Source organism: Bidens hawaiensis, unplaced genomic scaffold (assembly GCF_021521415.1).
Source record: "Bidens hawaiensis isolate Kalapana, Puna unplaced genomic scaffold, B.hawaiensis_p1.1 tig00061378_1, whole genome shotgun sequence".
Lineage (NCBI taxonomy): Eukaryota > Viridiplantae > Streptophyta > Magnoliopsida > Asterales > Asteraceae > Bidens > Bidens hawaiensis.
Genome location: NW_027506488.1, coordinates 66327 through 80000, shown reverse-complemented (window position 1 = coordinate 80000; position 13674 = coordinate 66327). Strand labels below are relative to the sequence as shown.

The window sequence follows — 13674 nt, the reverse complement described above, 5'->3', positions numbered from 1 at the left end:
GGATATACCTAATCTATATTTCCGTCTTCTCTATTCTTTTATTGCCCTCCTGTCCTGTCGTCAATTGACAGTATGACTTAGGGCGCAATATAATTTAAGTGGTCAAATACTATTTTGGTAAAGCACCTTGAATCCACTGGATAGTAAAGGATCTTGGATCCAACGCAGAACCCTTTGTGAATGAGAGATATAAAGACGAGAAAGACCAATGAAATCAAGTTTCAAGGTTGTAATTGAATGGTAAAGTTTGATTTGATTACCATTAACCTCCAGAATAGTTAACGAGTTTTTCGGTTTGATTCACATCTCCAAAAGGTCTGAGTTATATTAAGGTAAGGTGGCCAAAGGCCCCTATGGTCCAGTGGTTACGACCTCTCTCTTTCACGGAGAAAACGAGGGTTCAAGTCCCTCTAGGGGTATACCAATACTCAAGACTATAGGAGTGGGATTTTCTATCAAGTGATCCATCTTTGTCAAGTCCTTCTAATAGTCTACTCAGTGGGACTTTGTATTTTATATAAAGTGATATGTATTTGTCAAATCTGCCTGGGAGACGAAAGGAAGTTGATTATGGAACGTCTAAAATGAATTAGGCGTTGGGTCGATGCCCGAGTGGTTAATGGGGACGGACTGTAAATTCGTTGACAATATGTCTACGCTGGTTCAAATCCAGCTCGGCCCAACAATTTGTCAATCTACTATCAGATGGTAGAACCCTCTTGTTCTTAAAAAATACCTGATACGAAAAAATACCTGATACGAGAGAATAAAAAAGAATCCAAAATTTCTGCTAGATCTCTTCTTATTTCCCTGGGATTGTAGTTCAATAGGCAAGAGCACCGCCCTGTCAAGGCGGACGTTGCGGGTTCGAGCCCCGTCAGTCCCGACGGATCCAATAAGTACATCAATTCGCCTCTCGATTTTCTGTGAAAGAAGGGACAGAGAGCATAATTGAATTCCGAAGGGGTTTCCCTTCTTTTTTTCAGGATTCTGTCGAAGAAAGAACAAACCCTAAACTAAAAAATAACTAAAATAGTGAAGTTGATAGAATATTCCATCTTTTCTCCCGCGACTCATCTTTCTCATACTTATTTGTCTTCCAAAGAAATTTAGATCATTAAAATTTAGAACCTAATTCCTCTCTTTTTCCACTTCGCTTGTATTGTTTGTTGGGTTTTTGTAGTTGGGGCGGGTGGTTAGAGTTCGTTTGATGGTTCTATAAGGAAGACCTAAGGAAGGTAGGTTATAGAAAATAAAGAAAAGAAGGATAAATAAAGTAAAGGGGTTTTTGATTGGTCCGGGAATCCCATTTTGGATTCAGTATGGATAAAAGATGTTCGTATGTTATACTATTCAATTCTCGACGACGAATTAATTGAATAGCTCAGATATTGTTATTCATGATATTGATCCGATTCAAGATCATCGATAGGTAATGCATTCATTGAATTGACAGGTGAAAGATTTATCATCTCTATGGGATTAAATCCCGAGTTATTTTGAAAAAAAAAAACGATGAGATTATGGAAGTAAATATTCTTGCATTTATTGCTACTGCACTGTTCATTTTAATTCCTACTGCTTTTCTACTTATAATTTACGTAAAAACAGCCAGTCAAAATGATTAATTACTTTAAATGAAACTTGACTTCTGAATTCTTATCAATAGTTGAAGAAATCAAATGAAAAGTATTCTATTTTTGTTTTGCGCCTTAAATGAAATCAACGGGCTATAATCGGCGGTATTCTATGAGATCCGAGAGTATGGTAAGTAAGAAATTGATTTCTTACTTATCATACTCTCTATTAGTGTTATAGTAGTGTATAAAATTGTTTCTAATAAAGTTGGTATACTATATTAGCTTCTATCTTCAATATATGTAGTTATTAATCCATATATGGAATTTACGTAGGACCCAATTCTATTTCTTTGATACATCTATTTATTCCGATGAATCTGAAATAATTGTTTTGTTTTACTGTTATAGAATACATTGATCCACTATAATCCAATGGAATTTGGAAACGAAGATATTTTGATTTGAAAATGATTTCAATTCAAATCAAAAATGCGTTGCAGAACGATCTATAAAACAATTGATACCGTTTCATTCCTCAACTAAATTAGGAGTGCTTCTAAAGTCCACTTCTTCCCCATACTACGAGTGAAAGGGAAAATGTAAAGACTACCATTAAAGCAGCCCAAGCGAGACTTACTATATCCATGTGAATTATGTCCCTTATCTCTATGATAGAATTATTCCATTATTGCTCACTAATAATAGTAGAATAAATGGTCCAGAGTCAAAAAGGGATTCTGGGCGAACACTATTGATGAACCAATCAAAAAATCCATTTCAAAAATTTCTATATGATTTATAATCGGGAAAGACTAAACACAAGTAAAATAAAAAATCAAAACTACAAAGGAATGTTACTAATGGAACATCTAGTAATAAAATAAGAGGGCACATTCCTTTTTTTCTTGCCCTTCAAAGTAAAAATAAATCAATTGCTATCTATTACAAACTTTTTCCTATTTGATCTAATCCGTACCCTTTCCCGATTGTCTCTCTGAAGGAGTTGGGAGATAGTATATTATACTTTTGACGAGAGGTTAAAAAAAAAAAAAAAAAAAGAATCATTTTTTTCATGTTTTTTTCTATAAATTATCCATCTCAATCTAATAGTGATTGAATGCCTGAACACTCAGAGATTCTCGCGAGCCTATATATGTAGATTACACAGTATAGAAATAGAAAGAACTTCCCCCAACCAGTAGTTAAATTATCTCCAATCAAGACCCAATAAGTAGACATTACATTAGTAGTAGAAAGGAATCGGGAAGTCTTGCTTCGACCATTAAAATCAAACATTAAAATCAAATCTTTCTTTTCATTTTGGATTCAAAGATTTCCGATTTCCAATCTTTTACAAAATCCCCAGAACGGATGTTTAGAATCAACCAAGTATTAACAGTCCCCTTATTCTGTTCTGGCTGGGTAAAATTAGGTTGAGTTATATCAGCAGAACAGAATAAGAGATTCCGATTCGTTTGCTGATGAGGCGGCACCCGGATTTGAACTGGGGAAAAAGGATTTGCAGTCCCCCGCCTTACCACTCGGCCATGCCGCCAAAACGATACACAATAGGAGAAATTTTTACCTTTTTTGTTGGATTACTCAATTTTAGTTTATTGTACTTGCATCCCCTTTTGAATCCTTTTTCTAACTAAACTTATCAAAATTAGAAAAAAACCCTTTTCCCCTTTTGATTGTCCCTTCGATTGATTGTATAGTATCTCAAAACACACAATGCCAAAAAGCTTCCCCTCACTTTTCTATTGAAAAATCAAATGTATATTTTCACTCAAAAAAACCAAAATTTATGACAAACGGGATATTCGTTGACTGAGAATTCGTCAATGATTCTTGGATTTGAATCTAAAATTTGGTTTGCCAAACGACATAAGAAAATACAAATTGATACATACTTGATTTATCCTTTTCTTGATTTATTCTTTTGAATCAAAAATCCTTCTCAATTTCCATTATAACAAAAATGATAAGTATATGTAAACCCCAGAACGGAAATTGTTACACGGGTACTAAATTGGCTATTTAGAGTATGTTGCCTATAAATAAAAAAATGAAGGGAATTTTTTGTAACAAAAAAAGGCCCGGCTGGGTATTGACCGGGCCAGGCCAAAAAGGCACTTCGAATAAAATAAAAGCAAGAAGGTCTTCTTTTTTTATCTTTCTATTTTGATCTTTCGAGCATCTAAATGGAATTGCTAATTCTATAATAACGATAAAGAATGTGAAAGAAATACTTAATTTAATCCTTACTTGATGTGTAATGTAACATAGTAATTATCTTTTTCAATTGGGAGAGATGGCTGAGTGGACGAAAGCGGCGGATTGCTAATCCGTTGTACGAGTTATTCGTACCGAGGGTTCGAATCCCTCTCTTTCCGTTGATGACTTTCTATTTTTTTTCTAGTTAAGTGTGTGGAATAGCTAAAAGAAAATAAAAATATGAAGAAAATTGTAAAATAAAGCAAGAAAAACAATTTATTCTTCACGTCCAGGATTACGTCCTGGATCATTGGATAGGAATCCAAAGATGAAGAGAGAAACAAAGAATATTACTACTGTGTAAACGAAAAGTTTGAGAGTAAGCATTACACAACCTCCAAGATCATTTTTTGAAAAAGAAAAACGAGAGAAAAGAAAAGATAATAGATCCTCCATTTTTATATCACATATCTTATTTTGACACCAAGAAATGAATTCTAAAATAGAAAAGAATGTTCAGAAATTCAAATGAAGTTGTGAAGTTGAAATTTTTCAAAAGAGTCTTTGATTACCAGAAATCACTTTCATACCCCCAATTAGATGTTGTAAGCGACCCTAAGCTAATAAGGTATTTTGCCGGAAAGGAAAAAGGATGAAAATCGGGAAATGGAGCGAGCCGGATTTCTCACGGCTATTCGATCATTTCAATGTTTGAATTGAAGGTTCATACTGTCAGACTTATTTGATCTTATCAAATGTTATCATTTTTCTCGAATAAATCATGAATTCTACATGAATTCTATAAGATACTATTAAAGATCTTATCGAAAACTTACAGCAGCTTGCCAAACAAAGGCTAAAAGAAAAAAGAACAGGGGTATTACTGGCATAACATCTACGATTGGATTCAAAAAAGCATAGGCTTCGGGCAATTTGGCGAAGAAAAGACTACTCGGATAAAGGGCAGAATTAAGACAGATCAAACTAAAGATATTAAGCATAACAGACATTTTTTTCGTCGAGATAATTGCATTTTGATTGAGTTATTGATATAAGGAAAAATGAAGAAAGTAAGGTAGACAAAAAAATCCTTCTTTTTCCACTCAATCAAAAATCCTCCAATTCTCAAAGGAGACTAGAAGAAATCATACTTTCATACAATATCTTAATTGAATTATATGTAATGATCAATAAATTAAGTTGAATTCTAGATATACACATGTCAAAATCCTAGCAACGAATCTATAATATCTATAATAAATTCTATAAAGAAGAAAGGTTTTCTATAGATAGTTGGACTGGAATTGACGAACACTTAATACCAATATTATTCTTTATTAGTATTAGTGTCCAATAAAAATAGAAATGGGGCGTAGCCAAGCGGTAAGGCAACGGGTTTTGGTCCCGCTATTCGGAGGTTCGAATCCTTCCGTCCCAGAGCATATCCCCTGTACCCGAATACTTCTTTTTTGTTCAACAAGGTTCTGTTTCACGGTCTAATATTGGATAGAATAGTATTCCTCTTTCTTTTTTTTATTTTGAATGATTCTTTTCGGAATCATATCTGAATTTTTCACAAACTGAACTAAATCGAGTTCAAATGACATGCAAAAGTAACTAAACCCTTTTGATAAAGATAAGATGAGATGTAGAAAGATTACTTAACCTCAGGTTCAAATATGAAAATACATATAAAAGAGGAAGTGCTTAGCCTATAGGTATGTATTGTTATCAGGTATGTATTGTTATCCTATTTCAGTGACAAAAAGTCTTTCTATTTTTGTGAAAAAGGGTTTTCATACTTACTTAAAAAATGAAAATTGAAATATTTAACAATTATATTTATTTTCATTTTAAATATTTAACAATTATATTTATTTTCATTGTTCGATCTATTTAGATTATTTGCTTTACATCATTGAGAATTCCATTCGAAAAGAAAAAATGATCTTTATTATGATAATCAAATGGAGTCTTTACTGTAAAACTTGGCTCAAATCATGATATAGAAGTAAGAAACTTTTTCAAGTATAAAGATTTGTAATGATTCTTTATGGATTGAATCTTTGGGAAGTTTTGGGAAGTTGGAATTAGTAAGTCTATCTTATTGAGTCACTTGAAGAGGCAGAGTCAAATAGAATTTATTTATTTAGAATTTCTTTATTCGTGTGATTTCTGTTAGTTATGTTATTTCTCTATTTAGATTTCTGGATATTTCTGTTAGACATTTTTTGAGATAGAGATTTATATCAAAATGTTCCATTCATACAAAAAAGCCGGGGTCTTGCTAATATTTATTCATAAAAATATTGATTATCTATGTAGCTGTAGCTAAGAAAAAAGAGAAATAACTATGTCTCTGTACCGACTGAACCAATGACTATTCATGATTCCATAATTGAATCAATTCCATACCGGTTCGAAATTAGAGGAATGTTATGGTAAAACTTCGTTTAAAACGATGTGGTAGAAAGCAACGTGCGACTTGAAGGACACGATCCGTTGTGGATTCTTATTCTTACATCCACCATTTTATATAGGAATGAAGGTGCTCTTGGCTCGACGTCGTTTTTCTATTCTACTAGAACCCTTCTTTTTTTATTGGGTTGTAATTGTAATGTAAATAGTTTGCGATGGAGCTCGAGTAGAAAGTATTGATTAATTTCTCAGGGGCAACGATCTAGGGTTAATGCCAATCAATAAATTGGAACAACTTCGTAAGTATATCTTCGATATAGAAATCGAAAGGATCCGATTCGAGCAAATTTTAAACAAATTTGAAAATCCAAAAATTTTTGTTGGAACGGCTAAAACTTTTCGATTCACGGTGTATCGTGCACGAATAAACCATCGGTATGATTCTTTGATAGAAAGAAATCACAAAAAGGGGTATGTTGCTACCATTTTGAAAGGGTTAAGAAGCACCGAAGTAATGTCTAAACCCAATGATTTAAAACCAAGATAAAGGATCCCAGAACAAGGAAACGCCACTTCAATTGTCTCACGGATCCAAATACAGAATCCAAATCTATTTTAAACGAGACGAAAAAGGGAGGGTTAAAGACCACTCAAAAAAGAAAAAGATTAATATCTTTAAGATATTTTAAAGATATTTTAGAATTCTTGAACTTGAGTTATGAGTACAAATGATTTTTTTTCAGGAAGAAAGCTAAAAAAAAAAAAAAAAAAAAAAAAATGACTATGAGTTAAATTATAGACTAATTTTTTTATGGAGTCCTTTCCTATTTATTATAATTTTATCCATAGACAAAACTTCTAATCATTTTTTCTCGAGCCGTACGAGGAGAAAGCTTCTTATACGGTTCTAGGGGGGGGTTTCTTTTTCATCTACATCTATCCCGATGAGCCGTCTATCGAATCGTTGCAATTGATGTTCGATCCCGAAGAGAAGGAAGAGATCTTCGGAAAGTGGGTTTTTATGATCCTATCAAGAATCAAACTTATTTAAACGTTCCCGCTATTCTCTATTTCCTTGAAAAAGGCGCTCAGCCTACAGGAACTGTTCAGGATATTTTAAAAAAGGCAGAGGTTTTTAAGGAACTTTGCTCTAATCAAATGAAATTCAATTAAATTAAGGAAATAAAAACTAAGGATAGGATAGTGATTTCTATATCATTTTGGATATCTTTTCTATACTATGTTTTTTTATTTCCTTATTTTTTTTCTTGCTCTACTTATTTTCTTGCTATCTTCGTATCTATTTATCATTGCTTTTATAGAATCTTTTTCTAAGTAAACCTTATTTGGTGGATCCTTACAAATATAGAAAATTCTGACATTACCTGCAGTTTTCATTCGAACTCTAATACCAAGTAAGAAACAAGGAATCGAAGTTCGTTATTTGACTTATTATATATGGATTCAATACACTATTGATTGCATAAATCCTTTTTCTACTTTATCTTTATTTATTCTCCACCTAAACTAAAAATTTTAGTATATATGCATATTCAGTGCCAATCCAACACAAGTCTTTTTTTTTTCCTTTTTTTCAATTTGAGTTCTTGTACTTTTTCCATCGTATTCTTTTATTAACCTTTATATTGACAATATTGTATCGAACAAATATAATTCATCGTGATAAGCAGCTCTATTTATTTCTGTCCCATAGGTTTTAGGTTTGATTTTTTACCTGTTGATTCAAATGATGGGTTCGTTGGATTAGCGTTGCTACTCGGATTTTTGGTTGAAAAAGTGGATAACCTAGAAATAGGGGATAGTCCAGCATTTTTTACATTTCTTTCTTTTGATTTATTTCTTTTTCGGGAAATTTTTTCTTTCTTTTTCGGGAAATTTTTTCGTAGATTACGTAGATTTATGGTTTGATTTAATCATTTTTTTATTCTGTTTATTCTGATTGTATCTACATATCCTTTTTCTATGTGGGTTGCTAACTCACGGTCGACCGTAGAGATAATGTCTCCAGATTTTAAGTGCGAAGATAGCCGCTCCCAGTTCTAAGTCGTGAGTAGTGTAATTTTTCTCGTGTACTTTTAACTGTCGAGAAGCATAGGCTATAACCTTATTATTCTGCGTCAACACGCATCCTAACCCTCTACGCGATGCGTCACAATACGCGACAAAACCATCGTCTCCATCGGGGAGACTTAAAATCGGCGCTTGGCACAATTTTTGCTTTAACGTTTGAAACGCTGTTTTCTGCTCTTCTCCCCATTCATACTTTCGATCCTTTTGAGTCAGGAGAGTTAAAGGTTGAGCGATGCTGGGAAAGTTCTCTATAAATCGTCGATAATATCCAGCTAAGCCTAAGAATTGGCGGATTTCCTTTGGCGATTTAGGCGCTTGCCAATTCTTAATTGCTTCAACCTTACTCGGATCAACGTGTATTCCTTGATGGTTTACAACGTGACCGAGGAATTGCACTTCTTGTAACCAGAAGTTACACTTGGAGAATTTTGCATACAACTTCTCCTAATTCAGAAGCTCTAAAATTATTCTTAAGTGTCGCTCGTGCTCTTCTTTACTTTTCGAGTAGATCAAAATATCGTCAATAAACAAGATGACGAATTTGTCAAGGTAGGGTTTACAGACTCGATTCATGAGGTCCATGAACACTGCCGGCGCATTTGTTAGTCCGAAAGGCATAACTAAGAACTCGTAATGGCCGTAGCGAGTCCGAAACGCGGTTTTTGGGATATCTTCTTCCTGAATTCTAACCTGATGGTATCCCGATCTAAGATCGATTTTTGAGAAATAGCTCGCACCTTGCAGCTGGTCAAACAGATCATCAATTCGGGGAAGAGGGTACCTATTTTTGATTGTTAATTTGTTCAACTCCCTATAATTAATGCACATTCTAAGGCTCCCGTCCTTCTTTTTCACGAATAATACAGGTGCACCCCACGGGGAATGACTAGGGCGTATGAATCCTTTATCCAAGAATTCTTGTAACTGATTGGATAATTCTTGCATCTCGGACGGTGCAAGTCGGTAGGGTGCTTTAGCAACAGGGCCAGCTTGTGGTATTAAATCGATTCTGAATTCGACCTGTCGGGTTGGCGGTAATCCAGGAAGTTCTTCCGGGAAAACTTGTGGAAATTCGCGTACCACTGGAACATCTTCTATATGTTTTCTTTTAAATCTGTGGCAATCACGTTCGCTAAATACACCACGTCTTCTTGACGTAAATATTATAACATCTCAAGATGAGATTAGAGTGGTAACATAATACCGTACACTTTTCTCTGTATCTAATCGCTTCATCGTCCGAAAGAGAGCTTCTAATAATCTTCTTTTCATATTTGATTTCAGCTTCATGTTGAGTTAGCCAATCCATGTTAACTATTACGTCAAAACTTCTTAACTTTACTGGTCGTAGGTCAATAAGGAAGGGTTAATCGTTCAGAATAATAGGACAATTCCGAACAATTTAGTTAACCATTAGGGATTTACCGTTAGCGATTCTACAGTATAGGGATCTATAGTTTCACTAATCGGTATCTTTCCAAATGGTAGGAGGTTAACAGGAACTAACTTCTATCGGCGACCGTAAAAATATCACTGAAGCCTATTGATTTAAAACTACAATATATTTAATACCACCTTTGGATCATGACGTGCTTTATTCGAATTACTCACAAAAGCACGGCTCCTTGCTTGATCAGAGGTTGATGCTTGTCATGAGGTTCATCTTCCAACGACACCTTGGTTCAACTTTGGGCAATTTCTCTTGAAACGTTCTGTACTGCCACATTCATAGCAGGTACAACTGTTTGGCATAATTTGGTTTCTTTGGATGGATTGTTATTGAAGCTGTTGGGTTCGGAGTGGTTGTACACGAATGGGTTGGGGTTGCCGGTTCACATGGCTTCAATTGGTTCTACAATTGGGGCATTACGTCCATCTTTACTACACCTGTGGCCTACTATCACTCGACATTCTTCTTCCTGCCGATAACCATATTTTCCACATTTAGGGAAGGACCCTTCATGCGGTCCATGTTTTCACACCAGTATTAGTCTTAATATAATTCTGGGTTGTAGGACATACCTACTTATTCAAAAGCCTATCTTGCACTATTCCTTTATCATTTATCTTCTTTAACACTCGACGTCTCACCTAACGTCCTTCCAGTCCGCTTCCCATAGAGTCAAATATATCAATGCTGGCTTGTGACACCACCCTTCCAAAGGTTGTATATTTTACAGGATTGACTATACTCCTTATCGATGGAGTTAGTCCCCAATATAGCGCTCACTTCGCTTAGTTTCAGGAGTAATTAGCCATGTTACCAGACATGACAATTCCTTCAAACGATTAGCGTGTTCTAAGTGATCAGCACACAACATTTCTATCTTCCATAGCTCAGTTTCCAATCTCTGAACTTAATTACTCGAATAAAAGTGCTCTAGCACAAGAATTTTAAATTCTGACCATATCATCTGAGTAATAATTTTCTAACTATAATTTTGTGCCATCGTGTTCCATCACGATACAACATAATCTACCAACATATCTGTAGCATATTTCACTACACAATGTTCTAGACTCTTACCAATATCCTTAACCATTTCGATCTTTTCTATCCACTCACTAATCTATTCCTTCCTTTTCCATCAGTAAACTATTAATAATTTCCTTAACACAACCAACAAACATATCCTTCATACCGGATCTAATTCATTACGACTACTATTCATGTTTAGTTTATAACTAATACTTGTAGTCATAATAGTATTCGGTGGGACATTATCACTCTTAGTAATAACACTAAGAATTGAAATATTCATATTCATGTGATTGCTCGATCTATAATTCTGCGATCACATTTGCATCAACACTAGCAGTGATCTGTGATACGACATTCGGTATCATCATTTGCTATCTTTGAGCAATCAACTGGATCATATCAATCTCCATCATTGGAGTTACTCTTTTATGTCATTCTGCCGTACCCATCCCGTACGCAGTAATCAATACTAATCTCACCGTATAACTCGTTACCAGCTCAATCATAACAGCAGGTACACATACACACCAAATATTATCATACATATTACACATACCAGTATCTAGTATATATGTCCCACAAATATAATAACATATGGACTTAACCTGACGTCGGTTAACGTTTAAATATGTTTCATAACCCTTGTCACCACTGACATATAGATCTTTCTCAACAAAGATTAATGTTTAATATGCTTGATTTCAATATCCTTCTGCATGTCAGCATAACCGATACATGCTCACCGTGAGAACCAAATGATTACGTACCACGGAGTTATAATATCCGTGTCTATTCGTATATCCAGCATACACGGTATACCACCTACGAACGAACAACCAACTATGCTATAATGATTCCAACACCTCTTTGTGTATGGGTAATCATTCTATTCGAGTATACATGGGTATAGGCATCTAACGGATGTAAGGATAACGTAGGGAGTTGCAAGGTTCAAGGTAATCGCGCAACCCATGTTGCCTTCAAATATTATCAATTACTATTATGGGAAACTCTATCACTTGCTCAGTCAATGTCCTCAGGCGTTCTAGGTTCGCTAAAATCGGTAATTCTCGATCTGGAGGTGGTATGTCTCATATGTTTGAGAGTGAGAAATACACATATATATCTATATATATATATTATTTTTTTTTTACCTTAATGGAATAAGAATGGGTTCAGGTACAGGTCCGCCTGTACGGTACCGGTATTGGTAGGGTAAGGGATTTATTAATTTTGGTTGGGAGTGACGGTTACTAGATATTTCTGGTTAATGTCAAACGGGAGATCTAACTTGGTACTATCATAACTATGGCCCGATAAGTCAGACTTATCATCAACCGATGCTCTAGAAATTTCAGCATCCTCGATACTTTTATTATTTCATCCCCCGGTTCCTTATCCGGGTCCTATTTCTCAATACTTGTACCCACAAGATATGTACATATATATATATATACACATTAGCACGCATAAATAATATTATATACTTTACACATATGTTGCCATTTTTACCTATTAATGTACCCCGTGACTTCCCCTGAATTCCCTCGTGCGGACAAGTCTGTATTATGTTCCGGACCTTAATAACTCACTTGTCCATCCAAGTTCATCCAGATCTCGTCACTATAAATTATTAGTTGATATTCAGATCCTATAATACTTGAGCTATTGGTTATATTTTAGGTATCTTTTAAAGACATCCTAATTCTTTATAACCAATGGCTCTGATACCAACTTCTGTAACACCCCGTAACCGCAGCGGAAACGTAACCGGGATGCAACAGACACATCTGATATCAACCACATTGTTTATAAAGAAAACTGAATACATTAATATATTTCAAATTACATTATCTCATATTTCATTACCGTCTAGGTGATACACACATCATATAATACGATACATAATTCTATTTATTATAATGTATCCTAACATCCCGCACGCAAATCTTACACACATCAAGCACTTAGCACGTAAGCAATCACTTCATCTTAATCGTACCTGATAAGCATGTGAGAAAACGGGTCAACTACGAATAGTTGGTGAGTTTCACAATTCGAGTAAACCATGATAAATCAATATCAAAATATAATATTATCGATGTAATTATGCTGAGCCCACAAGTGAAACCTCTGACTATCCACACACAACCCCCGTGGCATACTCCGCCCACGGACCTGCCCCAAACCGCTATGTCTAACATTACATAGCAAAATATATAACAACAAAATAGACATGTGCAACTGGCTGGGAAACATCAGCAAATCCATTCCGGACCAGTTGGGTTTGTCAGACCAATAGTACTATCCACACTCTACCGGCTTTCAGCTAATCACTGGTGTTGCGGGGCCTTACAATGTTTGCAACTCAGACAATTACCATCTTAGTACATTTCCGTACGATTCCCGTACAATAAAATATATATAAATCCACGCAAATCCATGCGTTCAGTATGTACTTAAACATTTCAATAATAACATCCTTCCGCCCCGAGAAAATATTTAAAAATAATTCAGAAAAAGGGACTCGTGGAACTCACCTTAGCACATGCAAGCAGGTAACAACAATCATTATCAGTTAACACGTCCAATCTGTAATATGATCCCTAAGATCGTTACTATACAATCACTATTAATATAACTTTAACCGTGTTAACCGGTACATCTGGGGACACTGTTAACCCAGTACTGTACCCGTTCCGGGGGCAATGTAAACCCAGAAACACTTCTAGGGACATCTGGGGACACTGTTAACCCAGTACAGTACCTATTCCGGGGGCAATGTTAACCCAGAAACACTTCTAGGGACATCTGGGGACACTGTTAACCCAGTACTGTACCTATTCCGGGGGCAACGTTAACCCAGAAACACTTCTCCGGACTCAG

The 13674-nt window shown here is 35.1% G+C and overlaps 4 non-coding genes across 4 annotated transcripts; 3 read left to right on the top strand and 1 right to left on the bottom strand.

Annotated features, from left to right (window-relative positions):
* Positions 1–347: 347 nt before the first annotated feature.
* Positions 348–419, top strand: TRNAE-UUC (transfer RNA glutamic acid (anticodon UUC)). Its single transcript has one exon. It is a non-coding gene; the product is annotated as a tRNA-Glu (tRNA).
* A 179-nt stretch (positions 420–598) lies between these two features.
* Positions 599–682, top strand: TRNAY-GUA (transfer RNA tyrosine (anticodon GUA)). The gene has a single exon. It is a non-coding gene; the product is annotated as a tRNA-Tyr (tRNA).
* A 2382-nt stretch (positions 683–3064) lies between these two features.
* On the bottom strand, positions 3065–3135 carry TRNAC-GCA (transfer RNA cysteine (anticodon GCA)). The gene has a single exon. It is a non-coding gene; the product is annotated as a tRNA-Cys (tRNA).
* Positions 3136–3888: 753 nt separating this feature from the next.
* Positions 3889–3976, top strand: TRNAS-GCU (transfer RNA serine (anticodon GCU)). The gene has a single exon. It is a non-coding gene; the product is annotated as a tRNA-Ser (tRNA).
* The last annotated feature ends 9698 nt before the right edge of the window (positions 3977–13674 follow it).